The following is a 17,951-nucleotide window of genomic DNA, read 5'->3' as shown; positions in this document are numbered from 1 at the left end:
TCACCAATCACAATCCTTCCTACCTTTCCCCCTCCTTTCTTTATTTACGTCAGAGCTCCCTTCCCCCTCCCCCATTTCTGAAGAAGGGTCCCGACCCAAAACGTCAGCTTTCCTGCTTCTCTGATGCTACCTGGCCTGCTGTGTTCTTCCAGCTCCACACTATTATCTCTGACTCCAGCATCGGCAGTTCTTACTATCTCCAATGGTAAATGTGGGGTTAGGTCTTTGGAGGGTCAATGTAGACTCAGTGGGCCAAACGGCCTCTTTCTGGACTGTAGGGAGTCAGTGACTTGTGCGTCATGATGAAAAATACAGTTTGTGCATAGTTTAGTGAATCACTTAGATTGAACATTGTAAGCAGACACAATACACACAACATAAAAAATATTGACAGCTTTGAGCAATGATTCTTATGGCCATGTATGGGACTGTTGACATCTTTTCTATTATTGAATGCAAATGCTGATTATTAGCCTGGTCGGCTTTAAGTCAAACTAGCATTCTACTGGATTCCATAACATATTCCTGCTAGTCATTTATGAAGCACTGGGAACACTGCTATCTGTAAATTCCCCTCCAATCCACTCAACATCCTGACTTGGAAATATACTTGTGATAATGGGAACTGTTATCTTGGATTCTCCAGCATCTGCAAAGTGTGGGGCTGGATGAACACAGCAGGCCAAGCAGCATCTCAGGAGCACAAAAGCTGACGTTTCGGGCCTAGACCCTTCGTCTGATGAAGGGTCTAGGCCCGGAACATCAGCTTTTGTGCTCCTGAGATGCTGCTTGGCCTGCTGTGTTCATCCAGCTCCACACTTTGATATCTTGGAAATATACTTGTTGTTTCTTCAGTGTTTTCAGTCAAAATCCTGTACCTCCCTCCACAATGGAATTGCTACTACCAATAACACATGGAGTGCAGCAGTTCAAGAAGGCAGCTCAGCACTACCTTCTCAAGGACAACAAGGGGTGCACAATAAACTCTGTCATAGACAGCGACACCCATGGCCCATGAAAGAATAAGTCCAAATACTGGATGATCGCGTCTGAGCTGTCCGTAATTTGGGTCAAGACATGAAATGCTTCTATATTGTCACCAGAAGGTATGATTCTTACTTGGAGTGTGTTGTATAGGTATACATGAGATATCCTGGGTTCATGTTCCAGATAAGTCCCATTTTGGATGATGTGCAGACAAAGCAAGGATTTTTGAGAAAAAAATCTTTACACACAGCAAGTGCTCAGGGTATGGAATGCATTGCCTGAAATTGTGGTGGACAGGTTCAATTGGTGACATTCAAGAGGGCATTGGCTGATTATTTGGATAGAAATACTGTGCAGGAATATGTGGAAAAGCAGTAGATTGCCACTCTTAAATTAATCACATTTGGAGGGCTGGTATAGGCATCATAGGCTGAATGGCTTCCTTCAACACTTTAACAATCGTGATATTCAAAAATCCAATCAATCAAAAAGATTGTTTTAATAAAAACATTTTAGATATGAATATTTCTTCAGATTCAGAGAAAATGCATCAGCAAGATCAGACTTTTCTATCTAACCTCAAAAGGATCCAAATTGCTACTATCTCTGCACAGAATATGTTTTGGTTTATTTTGTATTCCATCTAGCCTTGTCTCTAATTAAAACTGTGCACTGTACCTCTCCACTTGTGGTTGTGGAGAGGGAGAGGGGAGAATGACAGCTCTTAGCATCAAGGCAGCATTTGTCATTGTATGGCATGAAAGAACGCTAGCACCATTAAAGTCTGTGCAGGCTGGAGTCATACACAGTGGGAAGGAAGATACTTTGTTTTATTTATGTACATGTTGTTGCTGGAGGCTAATGCCCTCAGTCGCAGATTTGCTGATAGAATTCCTCAGCACAGTGTTGAGGACTCCACCATCTTCTGCTTCATCAATGGGCTTCCTTTCATCAGAAAGTCAGTCATTGGGATAGTTGCTGATGATTGCACCCCAATGTTCAGTACTATCCACAGCTCCTCAGAGACAGTACTGAAGGATTCTGTGTCGACATTGTGTAAGACCTAGACAACATCCAGGTCTGAGTTGATCAGTGACAAGTAATATTCACATTTGGAAAGGTGTTAGGTAATTACCATCTCCAAAAATAATCTAACCACCTTGCATTGATTTTCAATGGCATGTTCGTCACCGAAAGCCCCTCTAAACAGCAGCCTGTGGATTACTATTAAACCAAAGAGAGCCAGCCAATAATAAATACACTAAATACAAGTGCAGTTGGGAAGCTGGGAATTCCTAGGGGAGTTACTTTCCTGACTCCTCATTGCTTGTCCATCTACAAGGCAGTAGTCAGCAGTGTGTGATGGAATACTCTCACTTGTCTGGATAAGTGCAGCTCCAACAAAGTTCAAGAAGCTTGACACCATCCAAGGCAAAGCAGCTGGTTTCATTATCAGCTGATGAATAAACTGAAACATTTACACTCTCACCCAACCCCCAACACTAACTCACATTGGCAATAGCTTCGTTTTGTTCCTTAAGGATTTATTGATCCATCCCTCATTGTTCTGGAGGAAGTGGGGTCAGCTACATTCTGCAGGTGTTCCATCTGCAAGACATACTGTAGCAACTCACGAAGCCATCTTCAACAGCACTTTCAAAGTGGTGGAGTTCGAGTCTCAAAGTATGTCGAGGGTAGCAGATGTATTGGAACACCACTATCTGCCAGTTCCCCTGCAGGACTAACATTTTCACATGGAAGCAACTTGTTGCTCCTGCACCTTTGCAGGGTCAAAAATTTGGAGCACCCTTCCCAACAACCAGAATGACTGAAGCAGTTCAGTGTGATGATGAGCCAGCACCCTCTCAAGTGCAATTAGGGATCGGGAACAACTCATGGTCTTCCCATCAGCGTAAGCACCCGGAGAAATAAAATAGGTTAGCTGATGAATTATATTGCTTACAGCACAATGGTTGCCACTGGGATGTTGACAATAATAATTAGGACAGGCAAGACAACAAGCAGCATATATCGTTCACTTCCAGCTCAGGCTGTCCTATCCACCAATCTATAAGGCAGTATTCCCCACTTAACTGAATGAGTGCAGCTGAAACAGAACTCAAAAAAAATGACACTATTCAGGACAAACGAGCCTGTTCAATTGGCACCATATCCACAAACATTCACACTCTCAGTACCAATGCCTATTAGCAAGTGTGTACCATCTCCAAGATGCACCACAGAAATTTAGTGAGGCTCTTTAGACAACTTCTTCCAAACCCACAAGCATAACCAACTAGAAAGACAGGGGCAACAGATAGTTGGGAACACCTCCACTTACACTCCCTCCAAGTAACTCAGAAATTGCTGGTAAAGCTTAGCAGGTCTGGCAGGGTCTGTGGAAAGAAATCACAGTTAACTTTTGGAGGAAAGATCACGTGACCTAAAGTGTTAACTCTGATTTCCTGCCACAGGGGACGTAATGGCTTAGTGGTATTATTGCTGGACTGTTAATCCAGAGACCCTGATAATCTTCTGGGAACTTAGGCTTGAATCCCACCACAGCAGATGCTGGAATCTGAATTCAATAAAAATATCTGGAAGTAAGAATCAAATAAATAATGACCATGAATCTCATTGTTGGTTGTCTGAAAAAAACCCATCTGGTTCACTCATGTCCTTTAGGGAAGGGAACTGCCATTCTTACCAGTTCTGGTCCACGTGTGACTCCAGGCCCACAGGAATGTGGTTAACTCTTAACTGCCCTCTGGGAAATTTGGGATGGACAATAACTTCTCCCTAGCCAGGAACGCCATTATCCCGCAAATGAATAAGAAAAGGTGCTGTTGCTGAGCTCTTGCAGCAATTTCCAACTTTGTTCCTGATTTCTGGCATTTTTAAAAAAATTTGTAAATATATCACCATTCCTTTACCATCCCCAGGGCAAACTCTTGGAATTTCTTCCAAACACTGTGGGTGTAACAGAACCAAATCAACTAGCTTAGTTCGAGATGACAGCTCCTCACCCTCTACTGAAGATCCGTTAAGAATGGACAATAATTCTGGCCCAGTCTGTGAAGCCCATTTCCCAATGATTTTAAAAAAGTATGTCTTATGTTAAAATGAGGCTAATATTTATATTTATCACAGCATAGTGAACGTGTGATGCTGGAGTGATTGTTTCAAAATCCATGAGCAATTTTGACATACTCTATAACTGCAGATGCAGAAACAGGTAATCATATTGACATGAGTCCCAACTTTAAATTGGGGACATTTGTTTGTAAAGCAGGAAGCAAGAATACGTCATCATCAGGTCTTCTGAGTCACCCTAGGTGCTTCATATGCAATGAATTACATTTGAAATGTAGTTGCAGTATAGCATTGACAGTGCATTTGCAGGGGCAATTACTGCATTTTGCTTTTAAAAACATAGGAGCAAACCATTTGTGGTGCTTCCAATCTCTTGCATAAATCAAAAACACAACACATGAATTGTTGCTTGATTGTTGAATTGTTGAACCCTTGTTCGCTCCACACTGCCCTCCAACCCCACCACACCCGGCACCTTCCCCTGCAACCGCAGGAAATGCTACACTTGTCCCCACACCTCCTCCCTCACCCCCATCCCAGGCCCCAAGATGACATTCCACATTAAGCAGAGGTTCACCTGCACATCTGCCAATGTGGTATACTGCATCCACTGTACCCGGTGCGGCTTCCTCTACATTGGGAAAACCAAGCGGAGGCTTGGGGACCGCTTTGCAGAACACCTCCGCTCAGTTCGCAACAAACAACTGCACCTCCCAGTCGCAAACCATTTCCACTCCCCCTCCCATTCTCTTGATGACATGTCCATCATGGGCCTCCTGCACTGCCACAATGATGCCACCCGAAGGTTGCAGGAACAGCAACTCATATTCCGCCTGGGAACCCTGCAGCCATATGGTATCAATGTGGACTTCACCAGTTTCAAAATCTCCCCTTCCCCCACTGCATCCCTAAACCAGCCCAGTTCATCCCCTCCCCCCACTGCACCACACAACCAGCCCAGCTCTTCCCCCCCCACCCACTGCATCCCAAAACCAGTCCAACCTGTCTCTGCCTCCCTAACCGGTTCTTCCTCTCACCCATCCCTTCCTCCCACCCCAAGCTGCACCCCCAGCTACCTACTAACCTCATCCCACCTCCTTGACCTGTCCGTCTTCCCTGGACTGACCTATCCCCTCCCTACCTCCCCACCTACACCCTCTCCACCTATCTTCTTTACTCTCCATCTTCGGTCCGCCTCCCCCTCTCTCCCTATTTATTCCAGTTCCCTCCCCCCATCCCCCTCTCTGATGAAGGGTCTAGGCCCAAAACGTCAGCTTGTGTGCTCCTGAGATGCTGCTTGGCCTGCTGTGTTCATCCAGCCTCACATTTTATTAACATGAATTGTTGCTTGTGTTTTTCGTCACATTCTGGGCAGAATCAGCATTCAAAAGGTGAACTGCAAACTAAGATAATAATATCCAGTAGATATTCCCAAAGAAACATTCTTATCTGACATTTACTCTTATGCACATAGATAATATTTATTACTATCATGGCAGAAGGTTGGAGCTTTGTAGCCGGATTGAATACATGCTGGTTTTGAGAGCAGTTAATCTAATTAACTTGCCTTCAACTGATGTCACTCTACCCTCTTTCCTTCATGAGGTCTGCTGTCACAAAACCTTTTAAAAAGGTTCTCAATGACTCACTATTTTGAACTGTATTTAGGTCACAAAAGGGAATATCTGTGAGCAGTATAGCTCTTCCCCTCCACCCACTGTAACCCAAAACCAGTCCAGCCTGTCTCTGCCTCCCTAACCCGTTCTTCCTCTCACCCATCCCTTCCTCGCACCCCAAGCCGCACCTCCATTTCCTACCTACCACCTCATCCCACCTCCTTGACCTGACCGTCTTCCCTGGACTGACGGATCCCCTCCTTACGTCCCCACCTATACTCTCCTCTCCACCTATCTTCTTTTCTCTCCATCTTCGGTCCGCCTCCCCCTCTCTCCCTATTTATTCCAGAACCCTCATCCCATCATCAGAGATGGGGAAGGGTCTAGGCCCAAAACGTCAGCTTTTGTGCTCCTGGGATCCTGCTGTGTTCATCCAGCCTCACATTTTATTATCTGTATAGGTGCTGTGATGACAATGCCATTAAAACACATTACTATGAGGCGTTTACTACTGACAAGTTGGTCTAAAAAGGGTCAGCAGCAGTCATTTTAAGACTCGAGGAACAGGCAGCTCTTGAACTTTAAATCCACAAACAGGTTTATTTTTGTCTTTTCTGGGAGGCTGGGAAGTTAAATATAACATGATGAAGTTCATTATTTTGGGCCTAGATATTATGTCTCAGTTCTAGTTACATATTTATTGCCATGAGATTTTTCAGGTGAATAGTTTTTCTTGTAACACCAATGAAATCTCACAAAATGCCACAGATTTTTTAACACTAAGTTAAGGTTTCTTCAAAGCACACTACATAATTATGCTGAATGTTGAAATATCAAGAGCCTGATCCACGCAGTTAATTAACAATGTGAAGGTGGTGCATTGGTTAGGGTTCTAAGGGTGGGTCACAGGACCCAAAATGTTAACTCAATTTTTCTTCACAAATGTTGCCAGACCTGCTGAAGTTTTTCAGAAACTTCTGTTTTTGTCATTGGTTAGCTATTGGTTTCTGATTGCAATTTAAATCACAAGTGAGAAAGTGCATGACAAATACATTTTTAAAAAAAATTGTCATTGCACTTGACAAATTAAGTTTAAGGTGCTTTCACTTTAGCAGTGATAACAGGAACTGCAGATGCTGGAGAATCCAAGATAACAAAAGTGTGGAGCTGGATGAACACAGCAGGCCAAGCAGCATCTCAGGAGCACAAAAGCTGACATTTCGGGCCTAGACCCTTCATCAGCGAGGTCTAGGCCCGTAACGTCAGCTTTTGTGCTCCCGAGATGCTGCTTGGCCTGCTGTGTTCATCCAGCTCCACACTTTGTTCACTTTAGCACCTCTTTAGGTCATTGTATACTCCTAGCAATCAAACTCCCATACCCCAGAGACAGACAGAGAAACTGGAGAAACAAGTCTGCTGCTAGAACAAGGGAGTCAAATTTAACAATATAAAGACTGAAAGTTAGCCCATGAATATCAGTGCTCCAGGAATCAAATTGTGAAAATTCAGAGACTAACTTTCCATGAAGGTAAATCTTAGCAATTAATTCAGAAAAAACATCACTTTTATTTGGCACTGCCACTACCACTGTATCTGGACATACACTTCTCATGCTTGGCAACCCGAAGGGAAATATTCTGGTTTCAATGTTGGTTGCTGGTAAGACCTTTTCCATTAGATCAATGGATAAGTGATTAGCTGTACTTGCAAAATACAACAGGACCGTTACAAAGCAACTTTGCATGAGTTCTGAATGGCTTGATAAAGGCTGGTTTATTTTTACAGTAAAATTCCAAAAAAATGCTGATACTCTTATTAATTCCCTCATAAGGAATAGTGGGTTTTGTCACTTTTCGATTACAGTCACAAGAATAAAACAACACACTGTTCCTTTTCGTGCAGATATGCACATTTCTTGACAGTTGACCAATGGAAAGTTAGAAAGTCACTTATTTTACCTCTGATATATTGCAATACATGTTCCATTAAAGTCAGTGTGGTATATCAGGCAAATAGGAGGCTGGCCATTTTCTGTCTTGAAAGATGATCTCAATCTTAAGTTGTAAAGTTTCCCTGGTTCTAAACCAAATCACTTAGATACAAACCTAAGTTGTATTTGGCTTTGGCTATGAGAGAGACAGCATAATTGAAACAGATCATTCTTCTTCCATGAAAGGGAATGAGATACTATAATTGGTAATAACAACAGTATAGCTCTATTAGAGAACCAAATATTGACTACTTTTGTGTAGGTTAGATGGGCTTCAGATCGGTTTCACACGTCGGCACAACATCGAACGCCGAAGGGCCTGACGTGCGCTGTAATGTTCTGTGTTCTATTTTCTGCTTTCCTGATGCAGGGAAGATGGCACAAGGAAAATCTTGCATAATTAAACGTATCAAGGGGAATAACAAGGAATAAAAAAGGTTAATTTAAAAATCTTAATATCATCTAAGTTCTTAGGAAGAGGGGATAATTTGCAAGGCTGGTATTTACAGGGAAATGTGATGTCATGGCAATGGCACTGGGACAAAAATCCAGAGATCCAGACTATTAGTGGCAACATGACTTTAGATTCCACGACAGCAGCTGATAGACTTAAACTTCAATTAACAAATCTGAAACATTAGCCAGTCTCAGTAATGGTTTCTTCAGATTGGGGCCAACACAATGGAAACGAGAGGGGTAACCCTCATAGTAAAGGATGACATACACATGACGACAACAATAAGAAAGGATCTTGTTTTAGAAACCGTATGGGTGGAGATTTGCAATAAAAAAGTGGCAAAATGAGTGGGAATACTTTATGAGTACCTTCATTCCAGACATAGAACATAGAAACATAGGAACATAGAACAGTACAGCACAGAACAGGCCCTTCAGCCCACAATGTTGTGCCGACCATTGATCCTCCTGTATGCACCCTTAAATTTCTGTGACCACATGCATGTCCAGCAGTCTCTTAAATGACCCCAATGACCTTGCTTCCACAACTGCTGCTGGCAACGCATTCCATGCTCTCAACTCTCTGTGTAAAGAACCCGCCTCTGACATCCCCTCTATACTTCCCTCCAGCCAGCTTAAAACTATGACCCCTCGTGCTAGCCATTTCTGCCCTGGGAAATAGTCTCTGGCTTTCAACTCTACCTATGCCTCTCGTTATCTTGTACACCTCAATTAGGTCCCCTCTCCTCCTCCTTTTCTCCAATGAAAAGAGACCGAGCTCAGGCAACCTCTCTTCATAAGATAAGCCCTCCAGTCCAGGCAGCATCCTGGTAAACCACCTCTGAACCCTCTCCAAAGCATCCACATCTTTCCTATAATAGGGCGCCCAGAACTGGACACAGTATTCCAAGTGCGGTCTAACCAAAGTTTTATAGAGCTGCAACAAGATCTCACGACTCTTAAACTCAATCCCCCTGTTAATGAAAGCCAAAACACGATATGCTTTCTTAACAACCCTGTCCACTTGGGTGGCCATTTTAAGGGATCTGTGTATCTGCACACCAAGATCCCTCTGTTCCTCCACACTGCCAAGAATCCTATCCTTAATCCTGTACTCAGCTTTCAAATTCGACCTTCCAAAATGCATCACCTTGCATTTAGCCAGGTTGAACTCCATCTGCCACCTCTCAGCCCATCTCTGCATCCTGTCAATGTCCTGCTGCAGTCTACAACAGCCCTCTATACTGTCAATGACACCTCCAACCTTCGTGTCGTCTGCAAACTTGCTGACCCATCCTTCAATCCCCAAATCCAAGTCATTAATAAAAATTACAAATAGTAGAGGCCCAAGGACAGAGCCCTGTGGAACCCCACTCACCACTGACTTCCAGGCAGAATATTTTCCTTCTACTACCACTTGCTGCCTTCTGTTGGCCAGCCAATTCTGTATCCAAGCAGCTAAGTTCCCCTGTATCCCATTCCTCCTGACCTTCTGAATGAGCCTACCATGGGGAACCTTATCAAATGCCTTGTTGAAGTCCATATACACCACATCCACAGCTCGACCCTCATCAACTTTTCTAGTCACATCCTCAAAAACCTCGATAAGGTTTGTGAGGCATGACCTACCCCTCACAAAGCCGTGCTGACTGTATTTGATCAAGCCATGCTCTTCCAGATGGTCATAAATCCTATCCCTCAGAATCCTTTCTAACACCTTACAGACGACAGACATGAGACTTACTGGTCTGTAATTGCAGGGGATTTCCCCATTTCCTTTCTTGAAGAGAGGAATTACATTTGCCTCTCTCCAGTCCTCAGGTACGACTCCAGTGGAGAGCGAGGTTGCAAAGATCTTCGCAAGTGGCGAAGCAATTGCATTTCTCGCTTCCCAAAGCAGCCGAGGACAAATCTGGTCCGGGCCTGGCGACTTGTCAATCTTAATGTTTGACAAAATTTTCAGCACATCGGCTTCCTCTATCTCTATCCATTCCAGCATGCACACCTGCTCTTCAAAGGTTTCATTCACTACAAAGTTCGTTTCTTTCGTAAAGACAGAAGCAAAAAACTCATTTAGTTTTATCATTAGACTGAGGATTAAGCAATAAATAATCATAGCTTTAATTGTGGCAAGCTTGAATCTCATACACTGAATAAATCAACTTTGCAAAGGTAATTTAGACGCCAAAGTATGTAGAATGTATTCATAGATTCTTGAAGCAATACAATGTGGAACCAAGTGGGGATGATGCTATATTGTGCAATGCAGCAGTTTAACCAGCAGTATCATATGATAAGATCTGATGGGGAAGAAGTGATCATATTACAAATGAATGCTATATTAAGTTTGAAAACAATACACTCCAGTTCCAAACTAAACCTTGATTTAAAAAGAAACCAATTACATAAGTATGGAGATCTAGCGAAGAGTAATTTGCTTAATGAGTCTAAAAAATATGATAAATATGGCAGTCATCTTTAAAGACAGACACATTTCATAAAAAGTGGAATGAGAGTAAACCAGCTACAAAATATAATACTATACGAAAATGGAGGAGCATTACTAAAATAAATAGTTAGAGTAAGGGATATTACAAATCCAGAACTTGAGGTAAGTAACATTAGAATATAGAAAGTATTGAAGGTATTTAAGGGACAAAGAATAGTACGTTGTCTGATGTGAATTACTGTGCACTCCTCTAGTTGCCATATTATATTGTAGAGGTGCTGGGAAGGGGGCAAAGAAAGTTGGCAATGCTGTAGTAAGAAATGCACTTATATCCATCAGGAAGCACCTTGACAGGCTCAGATTTTTTCTTTTGAAAATAAAAGCTGAGGGGTGACTTGAAGAAGAGATATTTAAAATTAGGAGAGGTTTTGATGGAATGGTTACAAAAGAGGTGGTTTCCTCTTGTGGGGAAGAGCATAACTAGAAGCCATCAATACAAGATACAAGTCACCAAGAAATCAAACAGGGAATTTGGAAGAGGCTATTTTACTTAAGAGTAATGAGAATTTAGAGTATAGTCTCTCATATGAAGTAATTAAAATGAATATTACTAATACATCTAAGGCAAAGCTAGACAAGCATATGAGGGAGAGGGAAATTGAGACTTCAACAATAGATTTATGAAGTAAAATAGGAGGAGGCATGCATGAGCACAGATATTGAGACAAACTAATTGAACCAATGGTCTGTTTCCATTCCACATATCTTATGTGAGCTTGTGACATGACGACCCACACTGCAGCTGCAGTGGTAATGCTTGTTAAGATTTTGTAAAATTTCCTGGATTTAAGAACAATTCCAGCAAAATGAAGTTGGCAAATGTAATGTGGCTGTTCAAGTAAGGGAGCGAGGATGATGGAATGGGAAAAGGCAGTAAAGTTGAGGATTATCAGATCAGCCATGATCTTTTTGAGTGATGGAGCATATTTGACATGCTGATGGCCTATGCCTTCTAAAGTCTTATGGTGATTATGAAACTATCAATTGTTGTAATTAATCTGCCTCATTAATGCCATTTATGGAAGAAAATCTGCCATCTTAATTTGATTAAGATGTGACTGCTGGCCTGTAGTAACGTGGTAGACTCTTAGCTACCCTCAAATGGCCTAATAAATGAAATCAAACTAGTTTCTGGTTATTTTAAGGTCTCAACAAAAATTTGTAGCTCAGGTTGTGGATGAGTTTGTTTGTTTGCTCGCTAAGCCGGTTGTTCAGTGATGTGGAAACATTTCTTTACCATTCTAGGCAACATCATCACTGTGACCTCTCAAAGTGTTGGTGTTCTGCTCGGTTCCGAATTTGTTTGATCCTCTGGCGTGTTAGGTCTTGTCACTCTCATCCAACTGCAAAACCTTTTAGAGGATGTCTAGACTGAATATTGGTCATGTCATTTTTTTTTTTTACTGCCAACTGGTGTTCATGTATCCTGGTTATCAGTTTCCTTCCCATTTGTCCAATGCGATATCTGTTGCACTCGCTGCATGCGATTCTTTATAATGTTAGTAAACAAGACCATCAGTATGGGTTTTTTTTTGTCTTTGATAGCATTTGATTTAGCGTTGATATAGGATTGTTTATGATGGCCTATGTCGTCTAAGAAGTTTGGTTGTCATTTCCTATATATTTTTGATACCAGGTAGAGTTGTTTGTGTCTTCTGTTCTGCCGTGTCCTGATTGTCGTTTGTTTTGTAGGCATCGGCAGACAAAACTAGAGTATCTGTTGTCAGTAAATAAATGTCCTTTTCTGGTCTGTGGCGTTGTAGTGTGGTTACGGCTCATTTAAATAGTGTTTTAATGCAGCTCTGATTACGTGTTGTGTTCAAGTTCTGAGCTCCTGGTCCTTGTGGTTACTGTCTCTAACGAACGGTATGCCAATGGACGTAAAACACTGAAAGAGATCATGATTTCATCCCTGTCGATTTATGTCCCTGAGCTGAATGAATTGAGTTTGAGGTTCTGCTAATTAGGTGTTTAAGTTTCTATTCTATAGAATATTCTATTCGATAGCCAGAGGCTTTTCCCCAGGGCAGGATTGACTATCACGAGGGGTCATAGTTTTAAGGTGTTAGGAGGGAGGTATAGAGGAGACGTCAGAGGGAGGTTCTTCACCCAGAGAGTTGTGAGCGCCTGGAATACTTTGCCAGTGGTAGTCGTGGAAGCAGAGTCATTAGTGACATTTAAGCGACTGCTGGACATGCACATGGACAGCAGTGAATTGAGGGGAATGTAGGTTAGGTTATTTTATTTTTGGATTAGGATTATTCCACGGCACAACATCGTGGGCTGAAGGGCCTGTACTGTGCTGTACTTTTCTATGTTCTATGTCCTAATTCCCATGCTAGCTTGTGTGCAGGTGTGCCTGGTAAGGGGGTTACTGGTCTGACTGGGATTCTAGGTTTGTCTACCTCAGTTTATAGAAGCAGGGGGTGTTTGAGCCATCTGGTTTCATTCTGATGTAGTCTGTGTTGTGATCCCTCCTGCACATTTTAAAGTTTCTTGACTGTCTGGACTATCCTGTTCTCTAGACGTGGTGCGGGGTCCGATGTCACCTGTTGGTGTGTGGCTGTATCCGCTAGTGCCTGTGCACTACTGCCTTCTTAGCAGCACTATAGTCAACACTGAAAGCTAATGGATTCACTGACAAAGCTCAACAGGCCATCAGACAAACAGTAGTCCCAGCACTTTAAGTTAAAGGATTAATCAGACACCTTCAGCACAGCTGGAAGGTCCTAGTAGGACTGATGAAGGATAAAAACATCAATCCTAACAGTGGACAAAGGATGAATGAACATTGTTCTGAACAGAACAAACTACATTGAGAAAGCATAGGCACTACTAGCGGATACAGCCAAATACCAACAGGTGGCGTCAGACCTCACACCACAGCTAGAGAACAAGGTAAACCAGACACTTAAAACATGCAGGAGGAATCACTAATGCCGACATCAGAATTAAACCAAATGGCTCAAAACACCCCTGCTTCCCTCGGACTCCCTAAGGTAGACAAACCCAGAATCTAACTCAGACCAAATGGTCTCCTTACCAGGCACACCTACCCACAAGCCAGCGTGGGAATGTAACGGAAACTTAAATACCTAATTAGCATGTCCCCACATTCAATCCATTCGACCCAGGTATTTCTCGCACAACTCAGGGACACAAAAATTTACTAGAACGAAATCATGATTCCTTTCGGTGTTACAGCATTATTTACGTCCATTGACATCCCATTAGCCAGAGAAACATTAGTCACATTACCAGAAGGACCAGGAGCACCGACCTCGAACACAAGCAACATCAGCAAGGACAGCTTACTGAAACTACTGTACTGTATTCATGCCTCACAACACACCTCACATTCAATGGCCAAATATACAAACAGATCAACAGCACACTGATGGGATCACTCATCTCTGCTCTCATCATGGAAGCAGTGATGCAGGGACTGAAACACAGCCCTTCCATTAAGCCAACCAAAACTGCGGCTAAGATAGGTGGATGACACATTCTTAATAATCAAACACACAAAAGTAGAAGAAACCCATCTACTTATTAACAGCATCTTCACTAGAGAGAGGAAGAAAACCAACAAGCAGCTCCCATTCTTAGACATAGTGGTAGAGAGACTTAACTAATGGTGAATTTGAGCCCTGAGTGTACAGGAAGGCCACACACATGGGCCAAATCCTGAACTTCAATAGCAACGACCCCACCATACATAAATCAGGGCTGCATTAAAACACTATTTAAACAAGCTACATCACACTGCAACACCGCAGAACTCCAGAGAATGGAAGAGGAATACATGCACAAAGTATTTACTGACAGATACCCAAGTAGTTTTGTCTGCCGGTGCCTACAAAATGACAGAGGACACTGCAGAACAGAAGGCACTAGCAACTCTACCCTACATCAAAAATATCAGAAATGACAACCAGACTCCTTAGGCAGCAAAGGATCATGACTGCACACAAACCTACGTCAACGCTGTGCCAAATGCTATCAAAGAATAAAGAAAGTTCCCATACTGACAGTAAACAAGACCGACGTGATATAAACAATCCCATACAACAAGTGAAACAGACATTACATTGGATGAATTGGGAGGAAACTGACAAATCAAGATACACAAACACCAGCTGGCAGTAAAGACACTACCAATATTCTTTTGTCTCGACTCACAAAAAATGAAGGCCATCAGTTCAACTGGGACAAAAAGTGAACGCACTTGGACAAGCGAACAGACATGCAAGGGAATTTCTGGAGGCTTGGTTGTCAACATAGGACTCCATTACCAAACACACAGAAATAGACCCCGTAAATAGACACCACTGAAAAGCAGAACCAGAAGTGACAAGACCGACCGCACCAGAGGATCATACAAATTTGCAATGGAGCAAAACACCAACACTTTGATTAGAGGTCACACTGATAATGTTGCCAAGCATGGTAACAAAATGTCTGCTCACCATGGAACTACTTGATGTTAGGGATAGATGTTTGATTACTCTGCCAAGTTGGCATAAGGAGAGGGGAAGTGTTGGGTATTCTAAAAAGCATTAGGGTGGACAAGTCCCCAGGTCTGGATGGGATCTATCCCAGCTTGCTAAGGGAAGCAAGAGAAAATAGCTGGGGTCTTAACAGATATCTTTGCAGCATCCTTGAGCACAGGTGAGGTCCCAGAGGACTGGAGAACTGCTAACGTTGTCCCCTTGTTTAAGGAGGGCAGCAAGGATAATCCAGTTAATTATAGACCGGTGAGCCTGACGTCAGTGGTGGGGAAGCTGCTGGAGAAGATGCTGAGGGATAGGACATATTTACATTTGGAAGAAAACGTGCTTTATTAGTGATAGGCAGTGTAGTTTTGTGCAGGGAAGGTAATGTCTTACCAACTTGATAGAATTATTTGTGGAAGTGACAAAGTTGATAGATGAGGGAAGGGCTGCTGATGTCATATACATGGATTTCAGTAAGGCATTTGATAAGGATCCCCATGGTAGGCTGATGGAGAAAATGAAGTCGCTTGAGGTCCAGGGTGTACTAGCATGATGGATAGAACTGGCTGGGCAATGGAAGACAGAGGGTTGTAGTGGAAGGGAGTTTCTCAAAATTGAGAACTTGGCTGTTATAGTGGTGTTCCACAGGGATCCATGTTGGGACCACTGTTGTTTGTGATATACATAAATGATCTGGAGGAAGGTATAGCTGGTCTGATTAGCAAGTTTGCAGATGACACTAAGAATGGTGGAGTAGCAGATCGTGAAGGAGACTGTTAGAGAAGGCAGCAGAATATAGATAGGTTGGAGAGCTGGGTGGAGAAATGGCAGATAGAGTTCAATCCAAGCAAAATGTGAGATGATGCATTTTGGAAGATCCAATTCAAGAGCGAACTATATGGTAAATGCAAAACCCGGGGGAAAATTAATGCACACAGAGTTCTGGGTGTTCAGGTCCATTGTACCCTGAAGGTGGCAACGCAGGTCGATGGAGTGGTCAAGAACGGATACGGCATGCTTTCATTCATCAGATAGGATATTGAGTACAAGAGGTGGCAGGTCATGTTAAAGTTGGATAGAACTTTGGTTTGACTACATTTGGAATACTGTGTACAGTTCTGATCGCCACATTACCAAAAATACGTGGATGTTTTGGAGAGGATACAGAGGAGGTTCACCAGGGTGTTGCCTGGTATGGAGGGCACTGGCTATGAAGAAAGGTTAAGTAGATTAGGATTATTTACATTAGAAAGATGGAGGTTGAGGGGAGACCTGATTGAGGTCTGCAAAATCATGAGGTAAAGACAGTGGATAGCAAGAAGCTTCCACTTCCACCCCCACCCCACCCCCCGCTGTGGGAAATCAATTACTCGGGGTGACGATTTCGAGGTGAGGGGGGAAATGTTTAAGGGAGATATGCTTGGAAAGTTCTTTATGCAGAGGGTGGTGGGTGCCAGGAAAGCATTGCCAGCACAGATGGTACAGGCAGGCACGATAGTGTCATTTAAGGTGTATATAGACAGATACACGAATGGACAGGGAGCAGAGGGATACAGATCCTTGGAAAATCAACAATGGGTTTACAGAGGATCAGGGTCAGCACAGGCTTGGAGGGCCAAAAGGCCTGTTCCTGTGCTATAATTTTCTTTTGTTCTTTGTACTGGCTCGGTGAGCAAATGAACAGTAGTTTCAGGGTAATTAGGGATGGATAAAAAGTGCTGGCCTTACCAATATCCCATATCTATAAAGAATAAATAATAATACCAATCCTTGACAGGGTCATGTTGGCCTTCTCATCATTTTGATACAGCTGGCTGGCTTTCTAGATGACTTTAAATGGCAGCTAAAGGTGACATTGGTGTGGAACTGAAGTAAAGACAAAGCTTTTCTTCGTTTGTAAACTATTTGGAATTATTCAGTAGCTTGAATTCTGAAGCTGGTATTGAAATGTTCCAAGCCAGGACACAAACTCTCATTTTCTGGATTATTAGCCCTCGGCCTTTGGTAACATCCAGTAACATCAATAATGCATAAATCAAGCCCAGCAGTAGCTGGGAGAACCTTATGAAGGGAGGTCTTTCCTGACCAACAATGAACTTCCCTACCTTGAGCTCAAACCCAACAACACATTGAATGCGCTATTTGAAATAATTATGTTGCTTTCAGAAGTGGGTTCTGCACTCCAAACCATCTATACCTTTCAGAATTTACAGCGCAATGAAAGAATGATCGAGCCTACATAATGTTATTGATTCAGGAACAGTACTAAAAATATATTGCATTGAGTGATCTGACACACAAAATCACCTGATAACCATCATAGACAGTAACGATAAAAATGAAAACGCTTACTTTGCTGTATTATGGACCCTAAACCAAGCAAAAAAAGCTTGCTGAAGCCAGAAAGGAGGAAGGACAGATTATCTGGCCACTCTACTTATCATAGAACTGCTCAAAATTTGGGCTGAAAGAAAAGCAGAGGTAGATAAAGTAACATTTTAAATTACTGGCACACAAAAGAAGATCAACAGCCAAACACCTTTCTTTTAAAAAAAAGAAAAACCGGAAAGCCTCAGCAGGCCAGTCTGTATCCATGGGCAGAAACAGACTTATTGCTGAAGAAAAAGTATCAAAACGTTTTAATCTTGCACTCATTCTGACAAAACAAATACTGATTTAAGAGTTAAATTAACATTTATACTACACAAGAAAGCACAGATTGCTTGGCAAATGAATTCTAATTGCTAGAGGCATTGCCATGGAGAATGCATTGACTAATAATGATTGACAGTGAACTGCTAGGC

Source organism: Stegostoma tigrinum, chromosome 28 (assembly GCF_030684315.1).
Source record: "Stegostoma tigrinum isolate sSteTig4 chromosome 28, sSteTig4.hap1, whole genome shotgun sequence".
NCBI classification, from domain to species: domain Eukaryota; kingdom Metazoa; phylum Chordata; class Chondrichthyes; order Orectolobiformes; family Stegostomatidae; genus Stegostoma; species Stegostoma tigrinum.
This window is presented reverse-complemented; position numbering follows the sequence as displayed.